This window comes from Peromyscus eremicus, chromosome 14 (assembly GCF_949786415.1).
Source record: "Peromyscus eremicus chromosome 14, PerEre_H2_v1, whole genome shotgun sequence".
Lineage (NCBI taxonomy): Eukaryota > Metazoa > Chordata > Mammalia > Rodentia > Cricetidae > Peromyscus > Peromyscus eremicus.
This window is the reverse complement of record NC_081430.1, coordinates 46,547,204-46,567,734: the sequence shown is the minus strand read 5'-3', so window position 1 is coordinate 46,567,734 and position 20,531 is coordinate 46,547,204. Positions and strand designations below refer to the sequence as shown.

Below are 20,531 nucleotides of genomic sequence, written 5' to 3'. Positions count from 1 at the left end.
CAGTGGGGTAGGAAGTGAGGCAGCCCGAAGAATTCTTTTCAGAGACCTAAACCCCAGTGAAGCTAGGTTCTTGACTTTTCTACAGAAAAGAATTCTAGAAGGATCCAACATGAAGCCAAAAGGAGATTAGCTTGGCATAGCTTTAAGCATAGGAGTAAACAGACCCTCGTGGAAAAGACAGTACACACTCAAGTGTGGCTGTGGGCTTCTCAAGGGAGTCATACTTAAGTGTCTCAACGGTATTATACACTTTTTGTTTCCTCTCGTTAGACCTGAAAGGGTCCCCCCCTATTTCTCTTTCTTTTTTAAATACATGGAATAATAGGGGGCTCCAGAAAGGTCTTGGATAGGATTGAAATCTGACAAAACCGTTGGTAATGAAGGTTTTACAAGGGGGTAAATGCATGGCTTTTACTTTAAATGGAGGGTGTGTGTGTGTGTGTGTGTGTGTGTGTGTGTGTGTGTGTGTGTGTGAGAGAGAGAGAGAGAGAGAGAGAGAGAGAGAGAGAGAGAGAGAGAGAGAGAGAGAGAGAGATTCCAATAAAATTGGTTTAGAACTTGGAAAGGAGAAAGCCTATATAGTCTTATGCATGAGATATTGCTGTTTTAATATTCTTATCTGGAACATGTCTCAATAAAAGGGCTATTGTCTCTCTGTAGGCAACATTCACAACTTAGCTGGTGACCCAGTCTGGATTCTGAGGTGCAGGGCTCCCTTCCTGTCCCCATTGTCACAGGTACATGTCTGAGTCTACAAGGCAGGGACCAGGGTTCCCTGGTTGTTATGCTTCTTTAAAATGAATTGTGTAGAGACACACAGGAAGTTTTATAGGTGACAGTTGATTATGGCGGAGACCAGAGGAGCCTGGAGGTGTGTTATATCTTGTGGCCTGTTTCTAAGAGGGCAAAAGATGGAAAGGGGGTGAAGTTAGGCCCATAGCAATCTTTTATGGGTCGTTAACTTGGTACTCACCTCTCCTAAGTTTAGAGGCTTTTTTGAGCATGCGCCTCTGGTTAAATGAAGCCATTGGTGGTTTGAATGAGAAATATAAGTCGTAGTCTCAGGAATTTGAATACTTGGTTCCTGGTTGGTGGCACTGTTTGGGGAAGGTTAGTTAGGAGAGCTTTGCTGGAGGAAGTATGGCCCGCTAGGGGGTGGGCCTTAAAAGCCTCCGTGTCACTTCCAGTTGGCTCACTGGGCTTTGTGCTTTTGGTGGAGAATTTGAGCTCCCAGCTTCCTCTGCCCACTGCCGTGCCTACTGGTTGCTGTTATGCCTCCCGTCCATGATGGGACTCTGGAACTATAAGCTGAAGTAGACTCTTTCTTTCTGAAGTTGCCTTGGTTATAGCATTTTGTCATGGCAACAGAAAGGTGACTGGTACAAAGCCCAAGTAAGACAGTGAGAATGTCCAGTCTTCCCACTGTGGGCCCCTTGCATCTGCTGATCTCTGAAGCTTCCTCTTGTTTACTGTTATCCTACCTCACCATGCCACCCCTGCATCCAATTTTCTCTATCCTGTAGTAACCACACATCTTTAGATTTTTATATTTCTAGAAATGTCTTGAATTCAAATTATTAGATTTGATTATTAGATAGCAGAAAACCACACCAGCTAGATTTTGTGTAAAGTTCATATTGATAAAAGTTTTTTAATTTAAAATTAAGTGTATGTTTCTTGTATGCAGCAGAAAGATGGGTCCTGCTTTTGTATCCATTCTGTAAGCCTATGTCTTTTTATAGGTGAATTAAGTCCATTGATATTGAGGGATATTAATGACCAGTGATTGTTCATTCCTGTTATTTTTTGGTGGTGATGTGTGTGTACTTCTCTTCGTTGGAGTTTACTGCTGTGGCTTTATCTATTGCCTGTGTTTTCGAGGGTATATCTGACTTCCTTAGGTTGGAATTTTCCTTCTAGTGCTTTCTGTAGGGCTGGGTTTGTGGATAAGTATTGTTTTAATCTGGCTTTGTCATAGAATGTCTTGTTTGCTCCATCTATGATGATTGAAAGTTTTGCTGGGTATATTAGTCTAGGCTGGCATCCATGATCTCTTAGTGTCTGCATTACATCTGTCCAGGTCCTTCTGGGAGCCTCAGTTGAAGAAATGTCTCCATGAAATCCAATGTAAGGCATTTTCTCAATTAGTGATCAATGGGGGAGGGCTTAGCCCATGGTGGGTAGTGCCATCACTTGGCTGCTGATCCTCGGTTCCACAAGAAGGTAGGCTGAGCAAGCCATGGGATGCAAGCTAGTAAACAGCTCCCCTCCATGGCCTCTGCATCAGCTCCTGACTCTGGTATCCTGCCCTGTTTGAGTTCCTGTCTTGACTTCCTTCAGTGATGAACAGTAATGCTGAAGTGTAAGCCAAATAAACCCTTTCCTCCCCCCCCAAAAAAAATTAAGTGTATGGGTGTTTTGTTTGCATGTATATTTGTGTGCCGCCTGTGTGCCTGGTGCCCACGGAGGCCAGAAGAGGGCACCAGACCCCCTGGAACTGGAGTTACAGACAACAGTGATCTGTCAGATTGGAGCTGGGAAGCAAGGTTGGGTCCTCTAGAAGAGCAACAAGTTGTCTTAACTGCTGAGCCATCTCTCAAGCCCCTATCAATAATTATTTTAAAAAGCGTTTCACAGTGAAACCTCTTTTCCAGAGTAAGAGCTTTGACGATTGTTTTTGGGGAAAGAGAGCCACTTTCCCATAGAGCCTTAGTGTCTGCAGTGGAGTTCTTATGCCCTGTCCCTAGACTTGTGTGATATTTATGCTCCACTCATGCCCACCCTCCTCCCGATGTCAGTGTGCCAGTTCCTCAGTTCAGTAGCCCCAAATTCCCATTGCACCTTGCCTACACAGACGACAGCATTCGGGTTGCCCTCTTGGAGTTGTGTGATTGACACCTGGTATCCCCACCAACTTGAGAGCTGTGTGATGTCACGATTCCCCCCTGGTTGCCATTTTGTCTATAGGCGCTGCCATGAAGCTGTACTCAGAGTACTCTTGGTCTACAGTTGGGTAGACAAATGGAAAAAGAACTAGATCTAACCTCAAATATCTCGATAAAGAAAATGACATCAGATGCAAATAAATGCCAGTAGAGGAAGAGCGATCATAACCTTGGAAGTATAGTTGTTTTGTGAGAAGATGGTTCATCTGGGGAGCTGCCCCCACCTCATAATGCTTATTACAAACAATGTTTATGTGCGAGCCTTTCATCTCGTCAGGTGACAGAAGTGTAATTCTGCAGGCTTGTCGACTTTCTTAAAACATATAATTTGATTTCACTTCGTAGTTTGGAAACATATAATACCCCCTTTTTAGAAAATACTAAAACATTTTTATTACGTTGAAATGAACACTGTAGGCAGTACAACTTACTAGACATTTTTTAAAAAAAAATCCATGATTATTTCCTAGTTATAATATGAAGGCAAAATGAAAATAGCTTAGAATAAAAACTATGTTTCAATAATAAGTACTTTGGTCATGAGATACTGAGAAAGCAACTGAACTGGTGACCCTCCAAATGCATTAGCGTTCAAGGTAGACTACCTCAGATGGGTTGTATTCATGACTTAGAGGCCACCAGGGATTTCTTTTTTTTTTCTTTCTTTTTTTTCTAGTGACTTGTTTTTCCAAAACAGAGAACAACTCTCAGCCAGATCCAATGGATTAAAATCCAATCTTATCAAAATTTACCTTGGTCAGGGCTGGGGAGATGGCCCAGGTGCTAAAGCATTTGTTTCATGAGCACAAGGACCTGAGTTTAGTGAAAATCTGGGTGTGGTGGCACGCACTTTAATATAAATTTGGGGAAATAGAGTCAGGAGTTTCCTTGGGATTCATTGTCCACCAAAGCCTGTCCTGCTCAGTGAGCTCCAGGACAGTGAGGGACCCTCATCCCCCTACAAAAATGTGTCTAAAGAACAACATGGGGGGGTTTCCTCTGGTCTCCACACACATGGGCAAGTGCACTTACATACACATGTGTACCTGTACACAACTGACCACACGTGCACAAACATAAAATTGACCTTAGATTCTTGTAAAAACATATTCCCCATTGAATACAGAAGTTTGCATGTATTTACAAATAAAAGAGTGAAGTTCTTGGCTCAGATAACTGTAAACGATTTTCCCAGTGGTGTGCTCAGAACTTCTGTGAAATGTGGAAGAGTCATAATTTGTGGCAGAGTGTCCCTACAGTTGTGAAAACCACAAACACCCCGACAGACTTAGGGTGGCACAATCCAAGTGATACTGGAGAAAATACTTCTAGGAAGCCCTTGTGTCACAGCTGGGGATTTGCACAGCTGGCTGTTTACCTGTGAACAGCCAGCGCCACCTCCCCTTGATGCAGCTCTTATGCTGGTATTGTTCAGATAAACAGATATTACGATGCCTATATCTCTCTACCAAATATATTTATCTAGAATTACACAGCAGAAAGTCTTGACAGTTTATCTCTTATCAGATGCATAGATTAATTTCTCTCATAGATTATTTTATACCCACACCATCTCCAGGAACTAACATAGAGGGGAAATAAGTGTCTTAGGGTTTCTTATTACTGTGATAAAACACCATGATGAAAACAACTTGGGGAGGAAAGGGTTTATTTCATATGCAGATGGCAGTCCATCACGGAGAGAAGTCAGGTCAGGAACTCAAGCAGGAACCTGGAGGCAGGGACCGAAACAGAATCTGTGGAGGAACATTGCTTACTGGCTTGCTCCTCACGGTTTGCTCAGCCTGCTTTCTTGTAGCCCTCAAGGGCCACAAGCCCAGGAGTGGCACTGCTCTCAGCCAACGGGGCCCACCTCCATCAATCAAACGAATGCATCAGTCAAACGAATGCACCATGGGCCTGCCCATAAATATTTCCTCGATTGAGGTTCCCTCTTCCAAAATGGCTTTAGCTTGTGTCAAGCTGACATAAAGCTAGCCAGTACAACAAGCATAAAAATAAGTCCAGGTTTCAGGGCATCGATGACACACAGATGGAGGTATGCGTTGTGTAATAAGAGCTAGACAGACAGGCGGAGAGGTAGCAAGGCAGACTGAGCAGCCCCACTGATGGGGAACATGCACAGAAGACAGCGGAGGAAGAAGATGCTAACTTTAAGGAGAGGATGCTGGTGGGCCCTTCTTGCAGGAGATAAGGCTGGAATTGCACTCTGAGGAATGAACAGGAGTCTGATAGACATTAAAAAATGCCTTACAGATGGAACAGCATTTAAAGGGACCAAACCAAAAAAACACAACCTATGAAGCCACTGCAAGACATACAAGAGATCTGCATGCTTATTACTATGTGAGAGTCAGTACAAGACTAGTGGAGAGGGAGGAGTGACAAGGAATGTGGGGGCTGGGAAAACCCTCTGGGTGGTACTATGATGGTGGATACAGGTCATTATCCGTGACTGTAGACTGCACACCAGGAGTGAGCCCTGGTATAAATGATGACCTTAGGGTAATTGATACGTCGCTGCAGAATAATCAGTTATAGCAGATGTACCACTCTGGTAGAGATGCCAGGAGAGACTTTGTATGTGTGGAGGCATGGAGACGGATGTCCCCCCCCCCCAACCTCGCCCAGTTTTTCCATAAACCTAAAACTGCTACATTAAAACAACAACAACAACAACAAAAGAGTCTTGAGTAACAAAGAGAGCAAAAACACAAACTGGCATGGTATTTGAGTTTCAACAGTGAAGCCCCTCCAGAGAGCAGTCACTGCTATTACAGATTGGGGTGAGGAGAAACCCTGTAGGTGTGCATAAGCCATGGGGCTTCCCATCGGGTTTGCTCAGGAGGAGGTACTGCCCTTCTGCAGGAAGAGGAGGTGGCCCAGCAGAGCAGGCAGGATGCAATTACTGAGTTGGAAGAAGATCAGGTCCCCATGGCTTCTGCCACCACCTTTGGCAAATGTTCCTAGGATTCGGAAGGCCCAGAGGAGGATGGTCTTTCTCACTCTGCTGTGGGAAGCACAGACTTCTAATCTGCCCTCCAGGGTGTAGTCATCACCCCTTATGAAGAAGAAAGACAATGTGTGTGATTTCCAAGGGCATTTTGTGTTATTGTCTCTGGGAGAAACATGAGTGGTCATGAACATGCTATTTTCTCATCTTTATTCCCATGTTACCCACAGTGGTTATTTCACATCTGGCTGTAGCTGTGTATGTTCTTGGAGTGCAGAACTGTGGGCCTGTCATCATGAGATTCAACTGGGCTGTGTCCTTGGTCTGCCTCCAAGTGACTGAAACCAGCTTCCCCCTTGACCTCCAGAAGTGGCAGCTTATGGTTTAATGGGATGTTCCCATGTAATACAGATCATTGACCAGTTTGTCTTTCAGACATCCTAACATTACTGTGTCCTTGGTGAATTCTTCCTTTGTGATAAGGGAATAGCAGACAAGCATATTCCATAGAGAAAGGAACACTTTGAACAGAGGTATTGGATATCTATTGAATCCTAGGAAAGCTGGAGAGCCAAACTAGGAAAGTATCCAGACAAGAAGATTGATTTAAGTGATGTCAAAGGGTTGGTCCCACCAGAAGCCACAGTTTTGCCTGTCCAGCATAGACAGTGTAGCAGCAGCAGCTGCTGCTGCTGGTGATCATGGTGATGATGTTTGGGGAGCAGGCACGGGGCTCAAAATCGCCACAGAACATACCTAGACACCAAATTCTCAGCACAAAGGAGGTTTATTACCTTGGAGTTGGGAAAAGTATTGGAGGTAGGGGGTGCCTCTGTATCAGACAGCAGGTATTTCTGCAGGAGTGCTTTTTAAGGAGAAAAGTGGAAGTCTGTGATAGGGTGAGTTGGTAAGTCCTGATTGGACAGGTTAGCCAGTGTAGCCAAATAATGAATTTTGATTGCTGGACCTTGGTGTTTTGATAGTTGGACCTAGGAGTTTTACTCAGGCATAAGGAAGAGGCCAAATAAGGGAATAGACCTTTGGGGCTAGCTTTATGAATGTAACGTAACAGTTTAGCAAGGCAGAGGGAAGGGGAGGAGGCAAGACCTGCCAGTGCCGTGTTAGCCATGCCTGCTAGAGAGCCCTTTAGCGGTGGTAATGGTGATGGTAATGGTAGTGATGGTGGTGGCAGTGTTGGTGGTCATGCTGCTGCTGCTAAGAAGCGCTCTGGTGACTCCCCTGAAATGAGACGTAACAGTACTGATTTGGTCACCAGCCCCAGGAAGAAACTCCTTGCTCTTCTTATATAACAGCAAATGGTGTGTGCGCTGCTGCCACCCAGCCCTCCCCACCATGAAAGCGCCTACATGGTTCATGTTGATCACTGGTAGAGTCCATTCATAACTCCAAATCCTCTTAGTTTCTAGGCTGGGTGGAGATCCCTTTCACCAGACTAAAGGAGGGAATTCAAATAAAAAGTCAACAACGAGAACAAAAAAAAGATCCATTGACTCAGTTCCATTGCAGCATGGTAGTCATGTGACTTGGTGGTCTAAAGCAGCACCAGTGGTGGCCCCTCAGTCAACTGAAGGCTTGAGCTTCACTAGGGTCAAGCAAATGTCATTTTCTAACTGTTCTAGCATGAGGTGAGCATCACAAGATCGGATATCTTTTTTTTTTTTTTTTTTTTTTGTCTTTAGGATCTCTGCTTCTAACCTCTGTGAAAAAGTGCTTAAGCAAAGGTAATTTTATGTTCCCAGGTAGCTTCATGTGCTCATACTAAGAACAGTTGTCTAGAAAGCAAGAAACTAAAGCAGAAAAGGGAAGGAAGGATGAAGGAAGAGAAGGGAAGGAAGGGAAGAGAAGGGAAGGGAAAGGAAGGGAAGGGAAGGAAAGTGATTGGGTGGAGCATCATCATCTACTGATGACGCTAAGGCATCTTTTTTTATTGGTTTTACTGTTAATCTGGCTCATCTTGGAAACTTCCTACATGTTTTCCAGCAGACACATTTCTTACTTAACTTGATTCTTGGGCATCTAATAGATGGCAACTCCAGGCAACCCACTAGAAGCTCACAAATACCTTACTTGTATACCTCAACATGAGCTGTGAGTTGGGTGTGGATCCTGTGACAACTTTCTGACCTCTCACACTTGCTGAGTACTCTTGGTGGTTTCAGCGACCGGTCACATGCTAAGAGATAGACAAAGAGGAGAAAGAGTGACGTGTCCCTAGTCAGTTCATGGCTGTTGTGTGGATGTTGGACTTCGCCCAGTGTTATGTCTGCTTTGTGACCACAGGCCCTGCTCTGCCCCCTGTTCCACCTTCCAGACAGGATTCTTATTCCTCCTAAGCAGCTCTGCCAGGGCCCATGGCTTTCTAAAGCCCTATCTTACTGGAAGATCTGTTGCAATCTCACTCACAACTGATTTAATGATGGTAACTGTTTCTTCCTGGCAAATACCCACAATTTAAAGGGGGAAGTCACTTCCCTTTAGGGGGACAAACCTCACAGAAGCTCCAATGTATTTCCTCTTTCGTAGTGGAAAACTTCAAGCTCTCTATTGAAGTTTTATGTGGAGGGTTGTTTTGCTTGGATGTATGTCTGTGTACTATTTGTGTGCCTGGTGCCCATGAAGGCCAGAAGAAGGTACCAGATTCCCTGGAACTGGAGTTAACAGATGGTTGTGAGCTGCCATATGGAACTGGGAATGGAACCTGGATCTTCTGGAAGGGCAGCCAGTGCACTTTAACCACTGTGACACCTCTCAAGCCTCATACTCTTAAATTTTGCATTTCTAAACTAAGAGAGCACTGAACGGGCCAATCTGCTGTAGGCTGAAAGGTGACTCTGAGTCAGGGGCTGGAGAAACTGTTTCAAAACCAAAGCACTGTGGTACCAGAGAGTACTGGTAGAGGAGAGTCGTGGTGAACAGGGTCTTTGAAAGAACCCGACAAATCACATCCTTCTTTGTTGCTTCAAGTATGAACTAGTAAGTGTTGTGGAATATTAGTTGAAGATGTGTTACATTTATTTATGCTGTGAAACATTTGTTTCACAATGATGCAAAGATATGTTGCATTCTTCTATGTTGCATTTGTTTAACTCTGTGAAGCTGGGTTACTTTGTCTGCTAAAATACCTGTTTGATCTAATCAAGAGCCGAACAGCCAATAGCGAGGCAGGAGAGAGAAATAGGCGGGGTTGGCAGGCAGAGAGGATACATAGGAGAAATCTGGGAAGAGATGATCAAGGAGCAAAAGAAGGAGAGGGAGAGGAGGACCTCAGGGGCCAGACACCCAGCCAAACAGCCAGCCAGGAGTAAGAAGTAAAGAAAGGTACATAGCATAGAGAAAGATAAAAGACTGGAGGCTAAGGTAGATGGCATAATTTAAGAAAAGCTGGCTAGAGATAAGCCAAACTAAGGCCGGACATTCATAAATAAGACTCTGTGTGTTTATTTGGAAGTTGGGTGGCAGGCCACAAAAGAGCAAAGAGCAAAGAGTTAAAAAAAAACAACTACAAATAAGTGTAGATCAAATACCCATATACTTAAACAAACAAACAAACAAACAAACATATATATTCTTTTAAATAATTGAAGCTTGTGGCTCCAGTTACCACCAAGGTCTGTGCAGAGGCCCAGGGTCTGGTCAGCCACCTGAGACCATGTGGCTCTCTGAGGGTCATGATGCAGCAGGGGCCACATATAGATCTGAGTGACCTGTACTGCCACCTAGGGCCATGCTGACATCTGAGCCTGGGCTGCTGCTGAGAACCATGTCTGAGTCTGTGGTCCTACCAAAGCTGGGGTCTGTGTTGATGTCTGTGGCCCATGCTGCCACCAAAGGCCATACTTGCACCCAAGGTCTGGGCTGCCACCTATGGCCATGTTGGTGTCCGAAGGCTGTGCTGCTGCTGTAGCCATGCCAAACTGAGTGGCCTGCACTGCCAACTGGGGCCATGGTGACATCCGGGCCCAAGGTGCTGCCAAAGGCATTGTCTGGGTCCATAGTCCTGTTTCAGCTGAGTGTTAATCTCTGTGGCCCATGTTACCAGGGGGCTATAGGAATCATGCAAGTTGAAATCTGAGGGCTGTACTGAGCTGGCACCACCCTTTGCTGGCCCTAGGAGAGTGGCCCTGCCCCTCACTGGCCACTTGCAGTAGAAGTAGTCCTGCCCCTCATAGGAGAGCTGGCCCCATACTCAGGAGAGATGGCCCCACCCCTCACTATGGGCCTAGGAGAGCTGGCCCCAATGGCATGGCCATAGAAGAGACAGCTCTGCCTTTCACCTAAGAGGGGTGATCCCAGTGGCCTGGACTGACCAAATCAGCTACCACTCAGACCCACATCCTTCTATGACCTGCCAGAATGTGCAAAGGGACTGTCAGAACCATAGCTGTAGGATCTACGTGACTCGGGGCAACAGCAGGATATTTGAGAGGAGTTTTGGTTGGGGTCCAGTATTGACGGTGTACCAGAAACCAGAGGCTTTGAACCAGACCAACAACTCATTGCGATGAACATTTGCAAGTAAAGCCGAACGAACAAAAGGGTATCCTGTGTGACACAGTGCAGCTCCCAGTGCTACTAAGATGAATGAAGAGGAGTTAGAGAGGTGAGAAAAATGGAGGATCAAAGTGGGTCTTTTTGTTTTTAATTAATATTTTTAAAATTTTCTTTGTGGGGGAACACCACAAGGGTGAGGAGCAGATATGGAGGGACTGGGAAATGAGTGGGATTGTGGTGCATAATGTAAAATTCCCAAATGTTAGTAAAAGTTGAAGCTTAATGTATTCTCTCAATATTTGGTGAATATGGTTTATCTGTGAACAGATGGGTTTCCTAATATAAACCCAGAGTTGAGTAGTTGAACTTTCCTTTGGGCCACCAGCTCACAAAAAAATGACACAGAAACTTATTCATTATGAAAGCTTGGCCTTAGCTTAGGCTTGTTTCTAACCATCTCTTACAACTTAAATTAACTCCTATTTTTAAATCTACATTCTTGCACGTGCTCTGTTACCTCATCTCCATTGTGCCCATCCTGCTTCCTCCGCATCTGACTGGAGAGTCTGCTTTTCTTCTTTCCAGAGCTCTTTCTGTCCAGAAGTCCCTACCAGACCTCTTGCCTAGCTGTTGGTTAGCTTTTTATTAAATCAATCACAATGACACATCTTCACATGGTGTAATCAAATATCTCACAACAGAGTTGGGATAACTTCTTGGGTGAATCTTGTTCCTAAACTGAAAATAAGAGCCCGAGTTAGTTCCTGGGGTGGGGGGGAGTAAGAGCAAGGTGGCCACATGTGCTGCAGTGAGTGGAGCCCCTTGCATCACTGTGGGAAATGGGTGTCTGTCCTACTACAAATCTCCTGTACCCTGTCTACAGCACAATGCTTGGCAAATATTGGTCTTGTCCAGTAGGATTGCAGGCTACCTCTGCAGATATGGCTCCTTAGTAGATTTCCCTTCTTCTTCCTTTCACAACTCAACTAGAGAAAAGGACCCTTCTTCCACTGAGGTGTGGTCTGGGTTATTTCCCTGTCCTGGGGCTTTGAGCCAAAGCTTCTGCATGTTTGGCTAACACAGGTGCAAAGAGCATCCATTGTAGTTGACACACAGCAGAGGACATGAAAAGTCCCCTTTCCCTTCACTCCCTTCATCTGTCTCCTTTTTCTCTAATGTGTCCTTAGGCACTGAAATTTTACCTTCAATAACGACTAAGGCAAGACACCATGGATAGCGACAGTACCCTTAAAGGTTTCAGCCACACTCATGTACTCCCACCCTGGGACCAGTAACCTCTGTCAATCTGAAGAAAGAGCTACTTAACTTTCCAACCTCCTTTCCTTTCCCCTCCCCCGCCCATTTCCCTCTCTCCCTTCCTGCTTGTCCTCCCACCCTCCTCCCCCTCTTCTTCTTTCTCCCTCCTTTTATTCCGTTTACTCCTCGCTCCTCCCTTCCCTCTCCCTCCCTCAATTCCTTTCTCCCCTCTTTTCCTTGACTTCTCTCTCCCCCTCCTCTTTCCTCCTTTCATTAGCTCCCCCCTTCTCTTTTCCTTCTCTGCCCCTCTCTCCCACCTCCTTCCTTCCCCATCCTCCTTCCTCTTCTCCAATTCTGCCCTGTCTTTCACAACTGGATCAGCCCATGGCATATAAAAGTACTTACAGTTTTGAAAAAGATTGAATTTCCGATGCAGGCCATCTGTTCCAATAGCCATTTATTTCCAAAGGTTAGCAAGACACTAACTTCTGAAATTTTTGATGGAAGTCTTTCCAGAGGCCCGGTTCCACTGTCCCCTGCCCGAGTGTGCCCCGGTCACCACTCCAGTGCCTCCTTCCTCAACTGGCCTTTGTTTTCTGCAGGGGGCCTGGGGTTGTAGGTACCCTGTCTGGAGCCTCAGGCCACTATCAGCCCGCAGCACTGAGCACTGAGTGTGCTTTGGAAGTACATGAGTCATCTTGTTCAGAGGGGAAGGCCACACTGAGGATGTTTAGCTTCATCCATCAAAAGTGGTGATCTGCTATCAGGACACAGCCAAGGACAAGGGGGAAAAAAAAAAAAAAGGAAGAAGCACAGAAGCAGTGGGTGGGGCTTAGAAGAAAGCCCTTACTATGCGGCTGCTCTGAACCCGATTCACAAGAAAAAGTGCCCAAACTGAAGGATCATATTTTCCTATTGAGAGAGGAAAAAAAAAAAAAAAAGACTATGCTCAGGGTGCTGCCTTGTATATGAAGGAAGCAAAGAAAAGGAAACTGAGAAGTGGACCTCCGGAGGATCTCCCAGCACAATGAAGCAGTGTTTGAGAAGTCCTGTCCGCCAGCTGGTGGTCCTCTGCAAGTGGAGGCTGGTGGTCGCACTTGAAGCGAAATGGTCAGGATGAAGAAAGGACTCTTCTGCATCGTGCCTTAGAGACACCCAGGACAGGTACCTTTCATAGTAGGGATGTGTGGCATTGATGTGACAGTTTACAATAACGTGTTGAGCCTAGACATCCGCAAGGAGACTGTGTATATGTTTTTTTAGAACACAGTGCAGATCCAAATGTCATGGGTGTCAGTGGCAACCGCGCTCCAATGTTTGTAGTGAAAACATGATGGCTGCCGATCTGACAGAGAACCGCACAACCATTGATAGAAAAAACAAGAATGCTTCATCCTACTTTAACTTCTTATAAAGGAAGTACAGATGGAAGACAGCCAAATTTTAATTTATAAAGAAGCAAGCGCACATGCAACCGGTAAATGGAATGAGCTTTCCAATAAGGTCCGTACTGGTGGTCTTGGTCCTATGTCCTTCAAAAGAGGATGATTATAACTTTGACGCCCAGTTGGAAGAGGTGTGGACCTACAATATAGGCTGTATAAAAATAATGCAAAGATGTAAGAACAGCTACAAAAGCTTGACAATTTCTTGTTAGAATTTCAAAAATATAAATAAATCCCAGAAAAATCAGGCAGGAAAAATCCAACACTGAAAAAATTGTCTAAAGAAGATAAAGAAAAATTTTATAAAAGAACACGTGTAGCTATTTCCTCTGAACTGAAACGTTCCCCGCTGGAAAGAGGAGGGAGGCTTCGAAGTCTCCAGTTAATTGCAGTCTATCAGGATGTTGGGGAAACTTGAAGGCACAGGAAGCTCCCGAAAGCTACAAGACTCACAAAGCCTCTCCACAGGGTTATAGGAGCGTTTGCAACCGGAGCAGCACCCTGCAGGATGCTCCAGGGATGCAGCTTGAGCTGTCAGCCACGTTGGGGTGAGCTTTGTGGCGATGCAGCCGCTTCTGAGTAATTCATGGTCCTAAAAGCAATCCCTCACCTATATTCCTGTAAATAACCTCAGTGAACATGCTGGTTTACTAAGATATGGAACCGTTTCTTTGGTCCGTTGAAAGTGCCCTCTCTGGGGTGAATATATATGTTTATCTCCCTAGGAAATGTCACGCAACAAATGTATTTGACAAAACACACCTTCTACTGTGTACTCTAGATCAAGGAAAGAAGAAAAATGAGTTAGAAGAGATGAGATTTAAAAAAAAAATAACCATGAAATAAGACAGAAAGGAGCTTTCACGAAAGTGAAAATGAACAATATTGTTTCCATGGAAATTTGAAGCCCAGAGATTTTGAAATGGATATTCTGATTAACACGCTTTTAAAAAGTAAGAGCTGAGTTTAGAGACACTCCAATTGCTTTGATCATGTCACCAGAATTCATATCTGTAACCTTGAATCTCCAAAAGGAGAGGGCAAGATTTCTCTAAGAAATTAGAATACTTTTAGCAGCCATCCAGAGAGATTAAGATATATGAATGGTCATGTGAGCATATCAAGACCATAGATAGTTTAGCAGAGACCCAAAACTCATGGAGATGCAAATGGCCAGAGTTAGAGTTAACATCTTTGACAAAGCCAGCCCCTTGGTGCCCATCTGTTGGAAATCTACATGAGTTTGGGATCTGACAGAATTTTATTTCTAAGAAAAAAATGTGTCAGCACCAATTTCAAATCCACAACATTTGGTAGAAAACCCGGAATTCTCTGGACAGGGCTTGTTTTATTATTTTATAATTTCCCTTTGGGTTCCAACATTTGGATACCATTCTTGTTCAACCACTGAACTGTTCATTTGGCTGGTGCATATTAAGATCACAATAATGTATGTTAATAATGGAAGACAACAGAAATTCTGCAACTTATTGAAAAGTAGATGGGGATCTCTTTCCATGACTTTTCTTGACTCAATAAATGTATTAAAATGGTCTTCCTAGCATGGAATAAGTTAATAGTATTATTATTTATGAATATAAATTTTTATTGATCACAGATGAGTTTACATTAGATCCCAGTGGTTAAAAACTAACCCATGACCTCCCTAGGCTCAGTGTGCTGGGCTCTGCTGACTCCCCATGGGAGACCTTGATTTGGGAGATGTGGGGATGTGGGGTGGCTTGGGAGAGATGGCTGGGGGGCGGGAGGAGGGAGGAGGGGTATCTGTGGGTGGTATGTAGAGTGAGTAGAAAATTTCTTAATAAAGAAAAATGAAAAAGAAAACTAACCCATGACATGTGTCATACTGGATGTAACTCATATATGTATATGTGCATATTGTATATGTATATATATTGATATTGATATACAGATGGTCCATTTGTATATTTGAACTTTGGGTGTTGTACATGGTCTCCATGGGGATTTTTCTACATGATCTCACTAATGTGTTTAGAGTGTCTCTGCCATGGGGATTATAGACAATGGTGTTCTAAAGCCTTCTTTAAGTTTCTAGAGTTGCTGGTGCTTTGTGGCTATTTGTTACGATGTTGAAACTATTAGTTATAAGTAGACCTTTTAGAAGAAATCTTGGCAAAAAAACATAAAAAGAAAATAAAACCCAACCTTTAGCAAGACAGTGCCCATTATCTTTCCACTGGGAGAAATTATCCTCAGTTCAACTGTATTACCATGGTGACATATCTGAATTTCAACCAAGCCCAACTACACCACAAAAGCGGGCTCTGCACATCTAGCTTCTATTCCTAACATTTTTGTTGCAATGTCTTTGAATAAGATCTCCAATGTCCTGGCTAAAAACACACACTAAAAATACTCCTAAGGCAGACAGAACAATCTGGATAGTGTATGTCAGAATTCTAAGAAATCAATGAAGATGAAAAGCAGGTATTATTACAACAGAGTAAAAATCAAAGGAAAAATAACTAGTGAGTGAACAAAAATATCTGCAAGCTCTCTAAAATAACATTGTTTCTGTAATCAAAAACAAGCAGGGGATTGTGTTCACAGTAATTGGACATGTGGTTGGCCTCCTGAGGTCTAAAATAGGTAAACAACTGCGTGCACACGTTCTTCTCCAAGCTGGTCCTTTCCTCCTGCTTATGAGGCTCATGTCCTCCTTAGTAGAACTGCACACACACACGGTGATGGCTATTGAGTTTTGCAAGAGTTTCTGTAGTCAGCATCAGCTGGATGCTAGAGCTGTTTTGTCTAACAGTGTTTTCCAGTATTTTGTAACAGTATCTGTAGAAGGAGCTGAAGAGCAAGATCTCTGTCCTAACCAGTCAACAGAGTGAGGGAAAGACCTTGTCACTTCTGACAAAACACCACCTCCAGACAGACAACCTTTGGTACATGAGTGATGTGATTTTGCCTAGGGACTGCATCAGGGAAAGAGCTTCATTCTGTAAGTGGCGTGAGACACAGAGGATGAGGCTCGGGCCTCTCAGTTCCCTTCTGCGGCGTAATTCTTGCATCCCAAATGCTCTTGTCAGCTCTTAGCTGTTTCGGAAGGTCGATGAGAACCAGGAGGAAACAAACAGAAAGGCAAATGAAAAAAAAAAAAACAAACCAACCCCGGCAACGTTGTGAGCTGAGAGTGTCTGAGAGCCTCAGACAGGGTTGGCACAGAAGAACCAAAGGAAGAGGAGGATTTTTCCCCAAGTTGAAAATGTGGTGACTGTATGGTGTAACGTATCCAGGAATGGACAAGGATCGGTGACCTCCTGAACCTGAGTGGAAATCATCTTAAGCGAGGAGACATTTCTCATTAGCAAAGAGGAGCAGTGAGTCTGGCACTGCTTACATTAAAGGGAAGACTTGAACCTTCACACCAAAGGTGTTAGTTCACATCCACTGAGCACTTGGAAGAACCTGCTCTGACCTTTATATAAATATCTTCTAGACCACCCCCACAAAGGTAGGCTTTCCTATTTCCATACTATTGAAGTTGAGAAGTTTGCATACGGTCACTCTGCTGTTTAGTGGTAAGGACAGGATGTGGCCCAGGTAATCTGTCCCTAGACTGTCCCTAAAAGCCCTTCTACAGTAGGAGTGTATTTTTTTTTCCAAAGATTTGCTTCACATTTAATATTTTACATAACCTGCAGTATTTACAGTATCCCACCAAAGTGTATCTTGATGAACACTGAACATTAAAACATTATATAATACAATATAAATATACAAAATAGAAGTAAATACTAAGGCATATTTTCAAAAATTTAAGAATGTATCAGAGAAATAATGATATGAAGAAAAAAGTGTTTGGGATTATTTTTAAGTTAAAAGCCCTCCTGGTGCTCTTTACTTTGGGGTCTCAGAGGTGAGAAGAAGATGAGGTCACCACCAAAGGAGATGTGTCTGGCATGATCTTGCGGTCTGGTCCCCACCTGCACACAGAGACTGGTGCTGCTTGGGGATGAATGGTCTACGGTACTCGAGTCTTGTTCTCCAGGACTCGAAGTGTCCTTTCTACTCTGCCAGACCTGCTTTCAAGAATATCTGAAAACAGTATCTTATCAACACGTTCACTTTGGCTGCTCTGAGGGTCAGATGCTCCAGGGAAATCCTTTGTCCCAGAAAGTCCCCACCGTCAGCCATGACTCCGCTGGCAGACACGAGTGCTCCAAATCTCTGAGAATGACCTTCAGAAGAAAGTCCTGAACACGACTTAACAGGACTCTCAATTCTGAGGAGCCCAGCATCAAACACGATCTTGTCAACTGCCTTTCATGTTTCCACAGCTGCCACTGGGGCATGCTCTTCCCGTGGCCGTCTCTCTTACGCTGCATTTTGTCTGGCAGCTAGACGATTTCTAGCTGCCATTCTTCCACCACCATCTGGTCTTGCTTTGCTTGCTCTACCAGGCACAATCCCCGCCCCCCCCGGACTTTTTGCTTAGATTACTATTGTTTTTCCATCCAGCTTCCTCAAGTTTGATTAGGTTGTTGAATTTTTGGTTTACCTGAAATTTTCATTTTCATCTACCTGAAAACTAACCATATCCCCCAATCCATCCAGATCTGAACAGGCAGTCTCCTTTTCACCTCACTTGTATTCACAATTATCCACCCGCCCTTCAAACTGTTGGAATCTTCCCATAATAAAGTCTTGTTCGACCAACCACGGTGCCAATGAAGATCTTTAGCATCATCAGGAATGTCCAGTTCCGGCTTCCTGTCCCACTCCAGGCACTGTGAGGTTAGTTTGTTAGTTTCTGACTGGAGGATTTTTCTGAAATATGGCACGTCATGCTGTAGCTGAGACACCCGACCTTCACCCTCCTCAAGTGACGTGACTCCTTCCACAGAAAGACAATTGGAATTTGTAGTAGACACTTTCTTTTGATTTAAGCCATGTTCTTCATTACAGACTGTGGAGAATCCAAAGCACTTTGAAATATTTGATTCTTTCTGCGCTGTGTTGGTAGAGCAAGTTATAGATTTTTGTACCAAGATTTCATTTGCTGCATTTTGAGTTGTAGTGACTTCCGGTTTTCAAGGGTCCCAGTAAGATTGGGTGTCAAGAGAGCATTGTCGCGTCTATGACTCATGGGTCCCATTTGACAGGTCTTCAGACCACGTGGTTGCTGAAACACACAAATGCTTAGGTGCAAAGGAATTTCTTTCTTTCACTTTTGCAGGAACTGTCTTAGGTAAGCTCTCCACCTTTGGGAAGACTCCACCCAGATCCATTCCATCTGTTACATTGGTCTGTGGATCTACACTGTTTTCTTCACTATCAACTTTAGAGGCAATGACCTGTTCAGGCTTGGATTTGACTTTTTTTTGGCAGGTCTTCCTTTACTTGGTCCCACTCTTTTAGATTTATTCTCATCAACAACTCTTGGAACTGGCTCTTTTGTGGCAGACGAGACTGTTCAGGCCACCTGCTTTGCTCTCTGAGTAGCAGCTGATCCAGTCACTTTCCCTGATGACATCATGGACTGCACAACGTTTTTCTTTTGGTCCAATATTTTCTCTTCAGAAGTTTGTTTTTGGCCAGATTGTGTTGCTTGAAGAACAAACATCCCTACTATCAATCTTAGTGTGTTCCATGTGGTCTTTGGCTTTTGATCTTGTAGTCTGCCCACTGAATGGAAAAGCCTTTTCTGGCTCAGCTCTCACACTCCTCTGGTCTGTGATGAGAAAGCCAGGTGCTGTAGGTCTGTAGAGACCCACTTTAAACACCCCTCCCTTAGCTTTCTTGTGTTGTTCTTTCAATATTTGAAGCTGCTTTCCTTCTTTGTATTTTTGGAGGAACTGTTTCCATTGGTCACTCAGAACCATTTTCTCTGACTTCGTTTTGGTACTGGCCTTTTCTGGAGCGAGGTCTTGAGACATCTCATGTATATTAACAAGATCTCTACTTTCCAGTGGAATGTCGACGTCTCTCAAGCCTAAGTGCCTGTTTTCCTTGTATCTGTTTTCCTTCTGAAGTAATGACTTCCTGTGAGCAATGATAGTTCTAATCATTTCGGTGCTTAAATCTTTCCAAAGCCGACTGGCAAAATGTGATAAAGGAACAGCTTCTGGACATGTTCCCCAATGATTCCACAACAGAGAAACCTCCAAAGATCTGCAGAAGGAACACCTCGAGCCTTCCCTCAGGAGTGTATTCTTGGAGAGCCAATGCCTGCAGCTCAACACATGACGCAGGCCGAGGCTCCACGTTTGGTCAAAGCTGCTGTTCAGAGAAGGCACTTGTCTATTTGTCATGGTTGTCTAGTGGAGAGCAAAAACAAATGCCTGGAGTCACAGATTTTGCTACAATTTGGGGCTCACATCTCTTATTTGTATAATCAAGCATGGATATATGCATTATTTCATACATCTCTACATAGTCATGCAAAAGATGTCTTAAGTCCCCCAAATTCCTCAAATGATTAAATGTTCCAAATATTTTCTTAGCATGATTCCTGGGAGTCCAGAAACACTCTGGTCAGTGTGGGCAGGAGGCAGAAGGAGAAATGTCTACCTTGCTAGTGAACCCTCTAATAGACAGTGCCATCGGAGCACTAGTACCCAGCCTTTGCTCTACATGTGCCTTCTCTTCCATCAAGCAAACCCATTCCTGCCCATTCAGGAGGCTGGGTAAATCTCCAGCCTCCCACAGACTCGCCACCCTTCTTTGCCAACCACATCCTCATTTGGATGAAAGTTGTGTTCTTATTCTAATTTAGGACTTCACAAGTATCACACAAACATTTAATTCACTTTAATTTCATTATGCATTTGAGGAGGGCAATTTATAGAAACGGGGGATGATAGTCCCCTTGCCAGCAATTAGATGAACATAATAAACTGCCATGGAATCTCCTTTCGGACTCTGGACTTTTTGTGCATGTCTGCAAACTCAACCAGACTTGTAAGTTCCTGGATTGTCAGAGGGGCTCAGCTGCGCCCCCTCAAAGCTTTCTCATTCAACACAGTAATTCATGAAATGGGCAACATGTCTCCTGTGGTTCTCAGATAACTGACCTCTCCTGTGACACTTTTAGGAAAAAGATGGTACTTTCATTTGTCATACTATATCAATAATTTTTTTAGAAGGCCTTCCTGAGGACATGAAGAGACAGGTATACAGATTAAATTGTTGTCTCACCCCCCACTCCCACTTTGTATGCTAACTGCCCTCTTAATCAGATGCAGTGACTTGCTTTGTATTTCTTTACCTTTTCTCAGACAGTTTGCACACTGACTACTTTTCATCCCTAGTCTTGCCATAATGGGCACAAGATAGCCTGTTCTTCAGGAGGATTGCATCACTGACTACTTTTCATTCCTAGTCTTTCTATGATGGACACAAGATAGC

General features: G+C 44.0%; 1 protein-coding gene, 1 long non-coding RNA gene and 1 pseudogene across 2 annotated transcripts in view; 1 reads left to right on the top strand and 2 right to left on the bottom strand.

Moving 5' to 3' along the window:
• Window positions 1-20,531, top strand: part of Kcnk10 (potassium two pore domain channel subfamily K member 10) — a 137,372-nt gene that overhangs the window by 108,088 nt on the left and 8,753 nt on the right. The gene's annotated exons all lie outside the window — the stretch shown is intronic.
• LOC131924584 (uncharacterized) lies at window positions 10,949-12,617 on the bottom strand. Its single transcript, XR_009382940.1, has 2 exons — window positions 12,094-12,617; window positions 10,949-11,169 (listed from the first exon to the last, which is right to left on the bottom strand). It is a non-coding gene; the product is annotated as an uncharacterized LOC131924584 (long non-coding RNA).
• LOC131924582 (disks large-associated protein 5-like) lies at window positions 13,621-20,477 on the bottom strand (annotated as a pseudogene).